Source organism: Canis lupus, chromosome 20 (genome assembly GCF_011100685.1).
Source record: "Canis lupus familiaris isolate Mischka breed German Shepherd chromosome 20, alternate assembly UU_Cfam_GSD_1.0, whole genome shotgun sequence".
Classification (NCBI taxonomy): Eukaryota; Metazoa; Chordata; class Mammalia; order Carnivora; family Canidae; genus Canis; species Canis lupus.
Window position 1 is genome coordinate 19597873 of NC_049241.1, and position 13933 is coordinate 19611805.

The 13933-nt window shown below is 46.0% G+C and overlaps 1 long non-coding RNA gene across 1 annotated transcript; it reads right to left on the reverse strand.

The window, feature by feature from the left end:
* Window positions 1–2277: 2277 nt before the first annotated feature.
* On the reverse strand, window positions 2278–13905 carry LOC102154862. The gene is made up of 3 exons (XR_005374728.1): window positions 13639–13905; window positions 4271–4322; window positions 2278–3794 (listed from the first exon to the last, which is right to left on the reverse strand). It is a non-coding gene; the product is annotated as an uncharacterized LOC102154862 (long non-coding RNA).
* Window positions 13906–13933: the final 28 nt, after the last annotated feature.

Consider the following 13933-nt stretch of genomic DNA (forward strand, 5'->3'; position numbering starts at 1 on the left):
GCGCAAACATGAATTTGATCATCTTGCTCCAACCCATCTGACTCCTTCCATGTCCCTTAATGACGCCCTGGATGGATCCCAAATGTCTCTGCTCAATTTGGATACAGAAAGGTCCAGTTTAAATTTCTAGTCTCATCTCTGCCCCCCTGCCCTGCACAGGTTTGACTCAGCCTGAGGGGTTTGAAGAGAGAGCCTGGTCTGTCCCAAGGATCCCTCCTCCTCCTCCCCCTTCTCCACCCCTCCTCTCTGGTCAGGCAGCTCCCGAGAGCATCCCTGACCCTGTGGCTCAGCCCCGGGACAGCCTTCGCACAGAAGACACGGTGAAGACTGTTCCCTGGAGTTTGTGGCAGCCCTGTGTCCTGGGACAGGGGAAAGTGCTGGAGGAAAGAAACAGGTTTGTTTTCACTCAAGCAAAACTGCAGGAGTCCTCTCTCAGGAAACACTGGTTCTTCTGCAGGCCCTGGTGAACTCCACATGACTCCATTTGTGACTTTTCTGAAGTGTGTCTGGGTGTATGTGGGCAGAGTGGGATGTGGGGGGCTTCTCCTCAATGCACAGTTTTCCAACATTGGAGAACCACCCTTGCTTGACATCCTCCTACTTCCCCTTCAGCCTCTGCCCCCAGAGGACCCTTCTGGGGTCCTGCCTGGGGGCCGCCTTCCTGGTTAAGACTCAAGCCTATGGGGTCCTCTTCGCCAAAGGAGATTCCCCCTTCGTCCCCCTTGGTGGTGGGAGGGTTGACTTTACCCTTTCTCCACCTCCCTGTCTCCAGTTCTTTCCCTACCCTTCTTGAATAGATCTGAAATTCCTTTTGTTCATGGCAGTCCAACCAGGAAATGAGGCCCCCAGCTCCCCTTGCAAGCACACTCTATCTCTATAAGCTACTCTCCTGGAGCATTGCTCCCTTGACTTCATGAAGGAGACACACTCCCCCTTCCAGAAATCACAGTCCTGCTTAGATTCCCTATGTCCTGTTTGTACAAAGTAGAGAGAAGGAAGGAAGGAAGGAATGATGGCCAAGTTGGGCATCTTTTAATATGTCCAGATGCCCTCCTGGGCTCTTTCTGGCTCTCCCTAGGAAAGAGGTTCTTACCTTGGGCAGGGAAAAAGCCTTATTATTTATTTATTTTTAATGTTTGCTAATCTAGAAATGAAAGTTGGCATTTCTTTCTGTTCAAGATTATATTAACAGTGCCGATGACTTTGCCATACATTGAAGTCAGAGATATTTTCATATCACATTATAGGTGTCACAAATATTAGAAAATGACATTTGATGCTCATCTCTATTTAAAAATGACAGTAGTACTTAGACCTGCTGCTGGATCTTGTTTTGTTTTTTTTTTTTAAATGTGTGAATAAAGGAGTACCAGTATTATATCGCACATTTGTTTAATATTTTGATAGCCATATAACTGTTTTTCTCTGTAATCTGATGTATTTTATTTTGTACGTTTAACTATTCTGAAAGGGACCATCACTTCAATGGATGCCACAGGAAAGCTCAGAAGCTCTGGTCTGGAATATATTCTTTGTGCCTAATGTCTAGCTTTGAGGCTTTGAATGCCAGAACTAACATATCCTTCTAGATAATATTCTACTCTGGCTTTCTTTTTAACCAGGATCCTGTTGTCCCCAATCAGAGCCAATAATAGCTAACATATTTTTAAGTCTTCTCTGTGCAGGCACAGTGCAAAGCGCTCTGCATGCATTAGCTCATTTAATTCTCATTTATTAAGGAGGCACAGAGAGGTTCAGTGACTTGCCCAAAGTAACACAGCTAATAAGTGGGGGAACTGGGATTTGAACCTGGACAGTCTGACCCCAGAACCCACATTCTTAAACCTGTAGAGTGTAAATGAGGTAAGAGATAGCTAGTTTCCCCAAACGCCCATGTTCTTGGCTTTAGTGTGGGGCCAGCTAGTTCACTATCACTGCAGTGGAGCCAAAAAAACCTTTTCAGCTCCCCAACTAAGAAATGAACATTGAATCACAGCGCCCCCTAGCTTACATAGCAATTCTGATTGCTCACTCGAGGGTCAAGCTGGTGCACAGAAATTTAAGACAAACCTTTATTAGGTACCCATTATGGCAAGCCCTACTGTCGGGCACTGGGGATAAAGAGCAGAATGGTTTCCACCTTCCAGGAATTCCTTCCAAGTCAGGAGAGCCAGAGCCAGAAGTTGTGTTGGAATAACGAGAGCTAAGATCTGGTGGAAGATGTGGATGCAGAGCCCCTGGGACCCTGTGGGGGAAGGGATTTTCACAAGATCAGGAAAATGCTTCAGCTCTCCTCAGGCCCCCTACCCTGATGCCATGGTGAGCCCTCCTGCCTGGTCCCAGTGCCTTGGCCCTTCCTCCAAACTTTGGCGCTTGCAACTTACGTGTCTCCCTGCCTCTTCCCTCAGTATGCTCCCCTGTGGCTGCTTAGCTAATCTCAGAGCCTCATTCAAAGCCAGGGGCTAATAACTCCTGAATTTTTAACAAGAGTTCTCATGCTGTAAACCAGGGATCACAAACATGAACGGCTGAGGGTCAGGGAGATAATGTCAGTGAACTAAGCAGGCCAATATTTGCATGTTAAACATGCAGGAATATCCTTTACTCCCACAAAGACAGACTCTCCCCTATTTTTTTCTGAAACACATTGTCTTCCAGAATGATTTTTCTCTTTTCTTTTCACTTTTAATAAAAATCAAATACAGAAAAATATTTCTTCAGCAGAAGAAAAATGACAGTACATGGTGATAAAGGCTTACTTTCACATGGAAGACTAAAGGGGCTGGTGACTTAGGCTGCCCCAGAAGCAGGTTCTGAGAGTAGGATTTGAGAGCAGGTAGTTTATTTGGAAGATGACTCTGGGACATGTTGGGAGGGAACTGGGAACCAGGACAGAGAAGGGAAGGCAGCCAGTCAATAAAAGGGGCATTATGGAGTGAGTTCCCGCTCTGGACAGCTGGGACGCAACCTCTGGGAAAGGTGCCCTCCAGGTATCCCATCTAAAAATGGGAAACTGGGATATTTATACATCAACTCCTATCAGTTGTTGTTTGGGGTCTTTTGGAGGTAGTAGTGCTTTCACTCTCTAGCCCCTCTGGCTAGGCAGTTTTCAGAGGACCAGAGAAAGCCCTCAGGCAAAGAGACATAAGTTCTGGGACTTAGAAGTCAGGTCATTGGGCCCCAAATCAGCGAGACCCAAGGGTACAACAATGTGTGTGACAGGCATGGACCATGATGAACTGAAGCAGGCTAGCAGCCGAATGTTTCCAAGCAAGAATGTGGCCCAAGGTTGCCAGACCTTCTGATTTCTCAAGAAAAGCTGAACATTTCGATTTTTAGGTGAAACTTCTCAATTCTCAAAATGTTGACAACAAATCTAAAATTTTAAAAATCCACCGTAGGAATAAATCAAAGCATGCCTGTGGGCTGGATCTGGTTTACAAGTGGCCGATTATGAAATCTGATCTATCTATCCTAAAGGTAGATCAGATCTTGGCTCCAGATGGTTTTTGCTCAAGGCAAGTTGTAAAGATGAATTCGGAGAAGGTAAAGTGGTTGTATTAGTTAGGGAGTAGAGCAAATTGATGTAGTAAGAGACTCCTCCAGTAGAGAATTTGTAACCAGACAGAAGTGTGTTTCTTTCTCATGCAACATGAGAAGTAGGTGGATGGTCCAGGACAGCTGGGTTGCATGAAGTTGTCCAGAGACCCAGGTTCCTTCTATCTTGTTGCTCAGTTCATTGTCTTCATCTATGTGGTCAGGGCCAGCTAACCAGCACCTTATTCACATTCTAGCTAGTAGGGAAGAGAAAAGAGAAGCCCAGTCAGTCTCAGTAAGTGCACAGTTCACTTCTTCTCACATCCCATTGGTGAGAACTTCACCACATGGTCATCTTTAAGGGATGCTCAGAAATGTAGTCTCTCTCATTGGCCATCTGTTCAGTGTACAGTTGGTGTGTTTGTGAGGATTGTATAATTATAGAATTAGAGGAGGGCTGATATTAGGGAACAGTGAGAAGCCTCTGCCACATTGAGGGGAGGATCTGGAAAAGAGATTGAACTTCAAGCCACATTGAGGCAGGATCTAACCGGGGGAGATTTTTTTCCCCACAGGAATGAGGAAAGTCTGGCTTTCCTCATTAGCTCTCTTTGTTTTGCATTGGTCAGTCATGAAACCTTAGAAGAAACCCTCTGAAACCTTAAGAGAAGATTAGCCCAACCTGGGAAAAGTCCGTTATAATGTGAAAGAAGCAAACATAATAAGCACCTACCAGATACAAGGGGCTTTCACATATGGGATCTCAGGTAATCTTCACAATTATCCTATGAAAACAGTATTATTATTATTTCCTCACTTTGCAGAAGAAAAACTGAGGACCAAAGAAGCAGGTTGACATTCAGGCTCTCTCACTAGGGTTAGAGCATGGGCACTGACCAATCAGAGCTGCCGTACAGATTTGTCCCATCTAAGAAGTAAAGGGCCTTGGCCAGGTTTTGAAATAAGGCCCATATGACTGCAAAGCTCACATTCTTTTCACTGCAATCTGATTTCCTTACACCAGCTGCTTCCCCAGAGACAGCAACAGCAAATCTACTGGGTTGTTGAGAGGGTAAACAAACCGTGATGAATGAATCTCCTCTCCTAATATGAATGCCTTATTGTTGTTATTCCTCATGCCCTGACAGAGTATTTACAGCCTCTGCTGCTGCTCTGCTTCTATCTGGTAGATTAAGGAAACTCAGAACGCCAGGCCCCAGCAGAAAGTTACAACTGGGATTTGAGTTAATGAAGAGTTGAAGGTTCAGCAAGTGGCACTTGGCTTCACTATTAACCTGGACAAGGCCATTAACTCTCCTGTAATTAATTGGCTTCTTCCCTGACACCCTATTGCCAGAGAAATAGTCATATGGGTGTACCCCACAGTAAGCAAGCCTACCTATGAAAACAGACTTGGTGAAAAGAAAAGTAGAAGATAATCACTTAATTAACTACAAAAGATTTTGTTTTTGCAGAATGGGATTTCTGTATATCTAGTTTCCAAATAATATTGGAAGTCTGATTCTGGAAGAAGGGGAGGATACAAAGATGCATTCGTTCCCTCCAGGTCCATCTGAGAATGTTCTGGAATAGATTAGATTTCTATTTCTAGATTTCTAAGAACTCTGCAATGATGTATAAGAGGGGACTTGTGAAATCTGAATTAGGTTGGGGGTGGTTTGTGGTGGATACATTCAGGGTAGCTGCCATGCCCTGCCTCTCCTCTGAGTATCTAGTCACTCACAACCCCACTGGAAGAAAGAGGTGAGTCTAAGCAACCATGCCTATACCATGTGACTCTCACACCCCACCCCTCACCACTAACTGGATCCCAGGTAAACTGAACTGGTATCAATCCATAGGCTCCAACCAACTTCTGCCTTTTAAAAATCTGAACTGAGAGACATACCCCTCCAGTTAGATAATGGTCAGTATTTGGACTAAGAACACAGAGAGGCTGGGCAGCCCGGGTGGCTCAGTGGTTTAGCACCTGCCTTTGGCCCAGGGCGTGATCCTGGAGACCCGCGATCAAGTCCCACGTCAGGCTCCCTGCATGGAGCCTGCTTCTCCTTCTGCCTGTGTCTCTTCCTTTCTCTCTCTCTCTCTGTGTGTCTCTTGTGAATAAATAAATAAAATCTTTAAAATAAAAAAAAGAACACGGAGAAGGAGGTTGAGGGACTCTCATGCCATGTTCACTTTCTTAAGAAAGAGGAACGAGAGTATGCAAGGCTGTAAAGGGAAAGGGGAAATGAGCTGACACCCAAGCAGTGGCAGGGCCTGGCTTCCTTAATTTCCTGTTGTTGGGTGTCTGTCCATGGGATTACCTGTTGCAGCCTTAGAATGAGCATGTTCCAAGTTCCCACTCGGGGGATTCCAAACTGGTCCTAGCTTGTCCACCTTGGTCAGAGGTGGAGACCTGTTTTTATGCCACTGCCTGCTTTCAGTAGATCTAAAGGTCCCCATGGCCCCTCTGTCCTGAGAAGCTTTTGTCCTGGCCATTGGTTGGAGAAAGGGTGTTGTCCCTGGGACACATCCTTGCAAAGTGGATGATCAATAGGGTTTGGTGGTCTTTGTCAGATAAGGGAAATGCCTCGATGTCGACTCAAGGAACTCTCAGGTCTTTGGAGCAATGCTGGTAGAGGCTGTGATCTTCATTTCCCCACTGTGCTGCCCTGAGTAAAAGAGGCCTTTGCTGTGTTTCCTGATGGAATAAGCAGCTCAAGTGTGGCTGAGTTGGATTGGGAAGTGGAGGTAGGGAATGCAGTCCTCGGGATGCAGCAGGGATAAATCTGTTGTATACAGAAGGGCTGAGTGAACTGCAGTTAATGACTCGAATGTTAACCCACCCCACTAAGCTTGGGTGGATTTCTGTTACTTGCAACCAAATGTGGTGTGCAACATACAACGTGGTAGTCTGCCCATTGCTTGTCCCTCTCTTCCTTCCTGAATTTCTACAGGAAAAAGAAGCCCTATCTGGCTATCCAGGAGCCTTGGAAACACCATATCCAGATTTACTGCATGGCATCAGTAATCCATCAATCAATCAAAATCCATCATGCCTTGGGATTTAGCACTTGTCCTTGGTAAATTCATAGGTCTTTATAGACATAACTAACTTGCATTTCAATATTAAGTTTCTTATCAAGGGGGTTAGCTGTCCCCTTGACCTCTTTATCTGATCCCTTCCTCCTTTTATCTCTTCTGGTTGAGCAGCCTCTCTCGCCAGTCCTTGCCAGTCCTTTACCCTTCCGTTAACAGCATTCATTGTGTAGGCTTTGGTCGGTACTTGCTATGTGTCAGCCACTGTGGTAAATGATTTACAGAAAACATGCTGTTTAATTGTCACAAACCCCTAGGTGGTAGCTACTAATGATTATCCCCATTTTACAGATGGTGAAATTGAGAGGCTAGGTCACTGATCTGATTCCACTGCCTGAGAGTTTTACCACCTTGCTTTGTTGTCACTCTGGCTTCCCTGGAGTGATAGTGAAATTTCTTCCCTTTATTCTCAGTGGCTGAGGGGGAGAAGGCCCAGGTGTCCTGCCTGCAGCAGGGCCCCCAGAACTTGGCTTTTCTCTTTCCTCCTTCCCAGCCAGCACAGCTGCCAACCTGGAACGTAGCCCTTTCCAAGAAAGCCCAGGAGAGAAGCCAAATGTTGACTCACCTGCCAGACACAGGGATACCGCAGCCAAGATGCCCCGGGGCCCAGGCAGGAGGATTGGCAGGGCAGGCCCATGGTGGGGCTCAGAGACGCAGCTTTATGGGGCCCTTCAAAGGGCCAGGCCCTCTCTCCTGACTGCTTTAAGTTCCAGCGGCTAAAGAGATCCAGATGGGCTCGTCCCCCTACCCCCCTGCTCCATCCTGCAGCCTTGGAAGTTTCTGAAAGAGACTGTCTCCTCCTCATTTCCATTTGGGTAGCAGAGAGGATTCCAGGAAAGCCCCCGTGATTTTCTGCCCACACCTCCCACCCCGGTGTGCACTCCCCACAGGATCCCTAGGACTGAGAATGTAATGGATGACACCACCACAATTAGACCGAGTTACATGATACAGTTAAAAAGGAGGTAATCCTGGTGGTCCCATTCAATCACAAGGGCCCTTTAAAGGCAAAGTTTTCTCTGGCTGGTGGCAGGAGAGCACATGAGAGGCTCAAAGCTGGAAGGTTTGACCCACCCTTTCTGGCTTGGAAATGGAGGGACCCCAGTAGCAAGGGATGCAGGCAGCTTCTAGAAGGTAAGAGCGGCCATCGGCTCACAGCCAGCAGAGAACCAGGGACTTCAGGCCTACAACAGGAAGGAGTTGAATTCTCCCAATGACGAACATGAACTTGCAGGTGGATTCTTCCTTGGAGCCTCCGACAAGAACATGGTCCAATGGGCACTTCGACTTCAACGTTTTAGCCTGAGCAGCAAACCCAGCTGAGGTGCTCCTGGACCGAGACCTACAGAACTGTCTGGTGATGGTGTTGCTTCAAGCTGGTCAATTTGTGCTAATTTGTTACAAAACAATAGGAAACCAATACATGGGGGATACTTAATAGGCTTCTCAAACTTCACAAGGCTGGCTGTTCCCCTTCAGACCTGCTCTTCATAGCCCTCCCCATCTGGTTGAGGGCAACTGGCTTCTTCTTGGCTCAGGCCCCAAATCTTAAGGTCTGCCTTGACTTCTCTCTTCTTGGAGACCCTATGTTGATCCATCAGCAAATTCTTTTGACTCTCTTTTCGTAAAGTATCCAGCCGTTGATGGTGCTTCACCACCCCGCCCCAGTGTGTTGTCTTTCCTCTCTGCCGTGGCAACTCCCAGGTTTATTGTAGCCATTGGGAGGGAGGGTGTTCCTGGGCTGTGACTGACTCCCCTCCTCCTCAGCTTCAGTGCCTCACCCCTTGGGGCAACTTGATGTGTTCAAATTCAGACACCAAGCGGAGGGTGGCAGAAGGGGAGACTTCTATGCTGAGGCCTAACAGGTAAAGGAGGGCAGGACTCAAACTCTGGCCACCCTGGCCTGACAGCTGGCTCTGACAGCTCCCCTATACGTTTCTGGGTAGGAACACAGTTATCACCCCGGAGGAGTTCCCAAGCCTGCTTCAAAACCAATTATGCTCAGAAGTCATGCTGTGCACTATTTCCCAGGGATTGGGATTTTATTTATTGTTCAAAGTTTTGAGCCAAGAATGAAAAAATATTGTTGATGATGACTGAGGAATTCCCAGGAGGCCTAGAGGAACTTACAGGCAGCCAGTCTCCTGGAGGGGTTAAGATTCATAGCTGTCAAGTCAGCCAGAGTATGAGTCCAGCTCATCCTTTCTAGTTGGGTTTCTTGGGGCCTCAGTTTCAGTGACAATTAAATGAGATCAGTTTTCTTTCTGTTCAAACCTTTAGCACAGTACCTGGAATACAGTTAGTGCTTATTCAGTGGTGGCTATTATGCTGATATGTTGTCTAGAATTTATTTCTAAAGCTAAAGCATAGATGTTGCGTGTGCTTGCATGCGCGTGCAAGAATGCGTGTGTGCATGTGTGTGTTAGCTTTCATTGATATTGTAGGGGCAGTTAGCTAACATTTGAAAGATCACAGTCCCACAGTCCAGAGGAAGTTACCATAAGTGCTCCAATTATCTGTCTTAGCCTAGCACCCATGGGTGTGTTAATTAGCATAATGGATTTCTAACATGGTTTTTCATTGATGAAAATAATGACATTCAGGAAAAGTAGATGGCTAGAAAGGTTTATGGTGTATTTGCTTTGCCTGAACTTTGCAAATGAATCTAGCAAGACCAGTTGCTTGCTCTCTTGGAAAGGCACTGTGCTCGGACGTCCAACCAGTCCAGTGCCTGGTTGTTAAAAGGTTGATTTTATCACCTGCCTGAGTAGGTTAGCTAAATACTGCACTGACAGTACTGTCACATCTGCCTCAAATGAACTTTTCATGTGAGAGGCTGTTGAAGTGTCTAAAAGGACAGCTCCCTGAGATGTTCCCCAGGCTCACAGAACGGGTCGAAGGGCTGTGTATGTGTCTGCTTGCTAATCACTATTTACTTTTTGGTGGAATTCAGGCTGAGATGGGCTCTGTTTGTATCACATCATCTGGTGAGGAGATCAGAGGAGCAAACCTGTAGCCTCCGTGGACTTCTGACTAGTGGAGCATGTGGACACCACCATCAAATAACTTGTAACTCGAATAGCCAAATTGCTTAGGATGGTTTGCAGTGATTGCTTTCAAATAAGTAAGAGAATTACAGTGGAATCAAGGAATAACTGGTTTCCTATAGCTTAGGAAAGACATGTTATAACAAGAAGTCAGAAAATTGTGAGAATAAACCTCTGTATAGAATGTCCTGGGGGTAGAATTCTGGTACTGTTTTAGATGCAGGTAAAACTTAAAAGAGGGTATGTGCATGTGTGTGTGCACGGGTGGGCACACACACGCATATACACACACAAGCACGTGTAGAATGGAGGAGCAGTTAGATGATAGGAAGTGAAGAAGGTGAGTGGAGAATTCTGGTACCATTTTTCTCCCAGGAAAAGGAAGGAAAAAAGCCATGGAACTTTCCAGAAATGGTTTAGCTAATTGAGATGAGCTAGCGTTTGAGCCTTAGACCAGGATTCCAATGCTGCTTCTCTTTCTTTCCAAGTGATTTTAGACAAGTTTCTTAACCTTGCTGAATCTGTTTCATTATTGACAAAATGAATAGAAGCATACTTTGAGTAGTAATTAAGGTGAATGGACTTGAAACCACTTAGCAAAATGAGGCACAGAGTGAGCTTCCAATAAATAGTTGCCTCCCTGGATAGTTAGAGCACCGGGGGTTGTGCACACAGTGTCTAGGTTACACCAGCCAACAGGCATATACATTTCTTACCTAGAACTTAAAACCTAGCTGTGATGATGAACTTCATGGAGGTGTCTCATGAGAATCCTCTGGAGTGTCTGTTAAAAATGCAGGTCCTAAGTGCCATTCAGGAGGTGTCAGGGAATCAGTGGGTAGGGCCAGGAACCTGATTTTCTTGAGGAGGGGGAGGGACAGAGGGAGAGGAAGACAGAGAATCCCCAACAGGCTCCACATCTAGTAGCAGAGCCCACTGCGAGGCTCAGTCTCATAACCCTGAGATCATGACCTGAGTAGAAATCAGGAGTCGAATGCTTAACCCACTGAACCACCCAGGCATGCAGGGGACCCAATTTTTATTTTTTATTTTTATTTTTTAAAATTTATTTATTTATTTATGATAGTCACACAGAGAGAGAGAGAGAGAGGGAGAGACACAGGCAGAGGGAGAAGCAGGCTCCATGAACCGGGAGCCCGACGTGGGATTCGATCCTGGGTCTCTAGGATCGCGCCCTGGGCCAAAGGCAGGCGCCAAACCGCTGCGCCACCCAGGGATCCCGGGACCCAATTTTTAAAAAAGATTTTATTTATTTATTTGAGAGAGAGAAAGTGCAGGGAGGAGGGGCAGAGAGAGAAGAGAGAAGCAGACTTCCCAGGGAAGTCTCCCCAGGAGGGAACTGGACATAGGGCTCCATCCTAGGACCCCACAATCATGACCTGAGCCAAGGGCAGACGCTTAGCTAACTGAGTCACCCAGGTGCCCCCGCAGAAACTCGACCTTGTGAAGCTCCCCAGGTGACTCTGATGGGCAGCCAAGTGGGGGAAATACACACCCACAAATTCTCTACTATAGCCTCGGGTTTGAAAAAGGCTCCTTAGTCATATGTCTGACTTGACTGCACCCACATTTGTGGGAGGCACTGCCTACTGCATAGCCTGAGCCACTCCATTGCAATGGGGGCAGGAGAGTTACCCCTTGTTTTGCTTACTTTATAGGCAGTGCTCATCTATCATTATCAGAAACTTCAAAGACCTTGCTGAGCTTGAAATTGACAGGCTATAACTTGCATTACGCAGTCTTCAGTGGCTAAACCCTCTAAACCTGAGTAATGCCCTTCTCTTCAGATCAGGGACTAAGAATGATGAAAATCTAGTCGATGCTGCTATTGTTTGGATGAGATTTTAGACTAATATTTCCTGCTCTCCTCCCCTCCTTAAAATCATGTGTTGTGTCTTCATTTGCCTAAAAAATAATTCCTACTCATTGTAGGAAATGGAGGTAATACAGCTTTGGCACAGAATAGAGTGTGAAAAGATCCTGGGGATAACCATCATGAATGTCTTTGCTGTATTTCCTTCTAGCCTTTTCTCAAGGTATATGAATACAGTGTTATTTTCTCCCCCACAAACTTGAGATAGCATTTGTGTGCTGATTTTTGACCTGCCTTTCTCATGTTTTGTTTTTTTTTTAAAGATTTATTTATTTATTTATTTATTTATTTATTTATTTATTTATTTATTTTAGAAGAAGAGAGAAAGAGAGCAACTGAGGGGAGGGGAAAAGGGAGAGAGTCTTCAAGCAGGTTCTTCTGCTGAGTGTGGAACCTGACGAGGGACTTGATCTCACAACCCTTGAGATCACTACCTGAGTGGTGACCAAGAGTCTGGTGCTTAGCCAACTGAGCCACCCAGGTGCCCCTCATGTTATAACAGGTTTTAAAGTAAAAAAGTTAGTGATATTGTTTCATGCCAGTAAATAATCCCCTACCACAGTGGTTTTCACAAAGGGGTCCCGCAAAAGCCTCAGGGTTCTTAGGAAGTGCTTAGTGGTCACCTGATGTGGGGAGGAGGTTGAGGTGCTGGAGGGAACAGCTAAATAGATGGGGCTCCAGCCCCAGAACCCAGTTTTAGTTAAGGCAGCTCCCTGGTTTCTGTCTATCACTGGAGGAGCCATGTAGGTTTGGATCACAAAAAGATTTGGAGGCTTAAAAACTGTGAAAAGCACTGCCCTAAAATCATAACAAAACACTTTCAAAAATCTGGCTTCTGGGATCCCTGGGTGGCGCAGCGGTTTAGCGCCTGCCTTTGGCCCAGGGCGTGATCCTGGAGACCCGGGATTGAATCCCATGTCAGGCTCCTGGTGCATGGAGCCTGCATCTCCCTCTGCCTGTGTCTCTGCCTCTCTCTCTCTCTCTGTGTGACTATCATAAATAAATAAAAATCAAAAAAAAAAAATCTGGCTTCTTTCCTTCCTTTTAAAAAATTTAAATGAAAATGATTCCTTAAAAATTAGAAAACAAATATTTGCTAATTGTTCTTAAAAGCCCAAGTTTTTATTATGTGCTTTTTAAAAAGTAAACAAACGATATATCCAGTACAAGTTTGGTGAAAAACCCATTCTCATATATTCCTACCCCTAAATATCTAAGGAACTCAGTACTGCCCAACTCCAGGGGGCTCTATTCACAAAGAATACCCAGATAAGAGGCACATCTCATTCCAGACTCTTCTGTCAGTATGAATTGCCTTGAGTTGAGGTACTATGGAAACCAACCCTGGGACTAGGATTTGAGTACAAATGGGTTTTTTGTTTTTTTGTTTTTTGGGAAGGTAATGTATCCTACTTTGTGCCTGGTTTATCTGGGACTTGGGGGGTTCCCTAGGATGAACGAACTGGTCACTGTATGGTGGGAGGTAATGCCAGGGAGCACTGATCAAGCAAGGAGGAAATGAGATGAGCCAGGAAGGGCAGCTGATAAATAGGTTAGCTCTGTGGACAGCTAGGACTCAGGCCTTTTTGGGACCTGTAGGGAGCACTATCAAACACCCATGAGAGGTATCCCACTTGGGGGGCTTTTCTCCACCAACATGAGTCCCTCACTGGCTGATACTGGGAGTGCTAATTCTGACTTGGGCCTGCCCACCTCCCGAAGGCTTGGAAAGGCCTGGGCAGGAAGGCAAAGGCACAGGAATGCCAAGGAACAGGGGCAGAGCAGCAGAGCATCTGTTATGAGACTATTTCTGTGCATATATTTTTTAAAAGCAATAATAAGATCACTTCATTGTTGATTTACTGGCACCTTGATTTATGTAAGGTGTCTAAAGGAAAGCCATTATATGCCACAAATCTAATAATGCAGTCACTTCAAGGGACCAGGCTTGGAACTGCCCTTAGGTTGGTATCCCAAGGCTCAACATGTAAATAACCAGCCTTGGAACCGGATGAAATATAATAATAGTAGTAGTAGTAATAATAATAACAATAATAATACCTCAGATGAGTTCTCTCCTGGATTCATATCAAAACTGCTGCTGAACCATTAGAAGAAACTACTAACAAGGCAAGTCTGGAGACTCTAATTGGTCCAGCGCTGCGGTCAGCCCAACTCCCCCAGGAGCGCGCTAATCCCCGGGACTGACAGCGGCTGGACCAGCCCTGGCTGCGGCCCTGACCACCCTGGAGCCGCCCAGCAGCAGGTGCGTGCAGCCGCAGGCAGCGCTGCCTCCTCCCTCCGCGCTCAGCAGCTTCTAGATTGCTCTGTCTAAACAAGGGAGCAAGGAATAAGT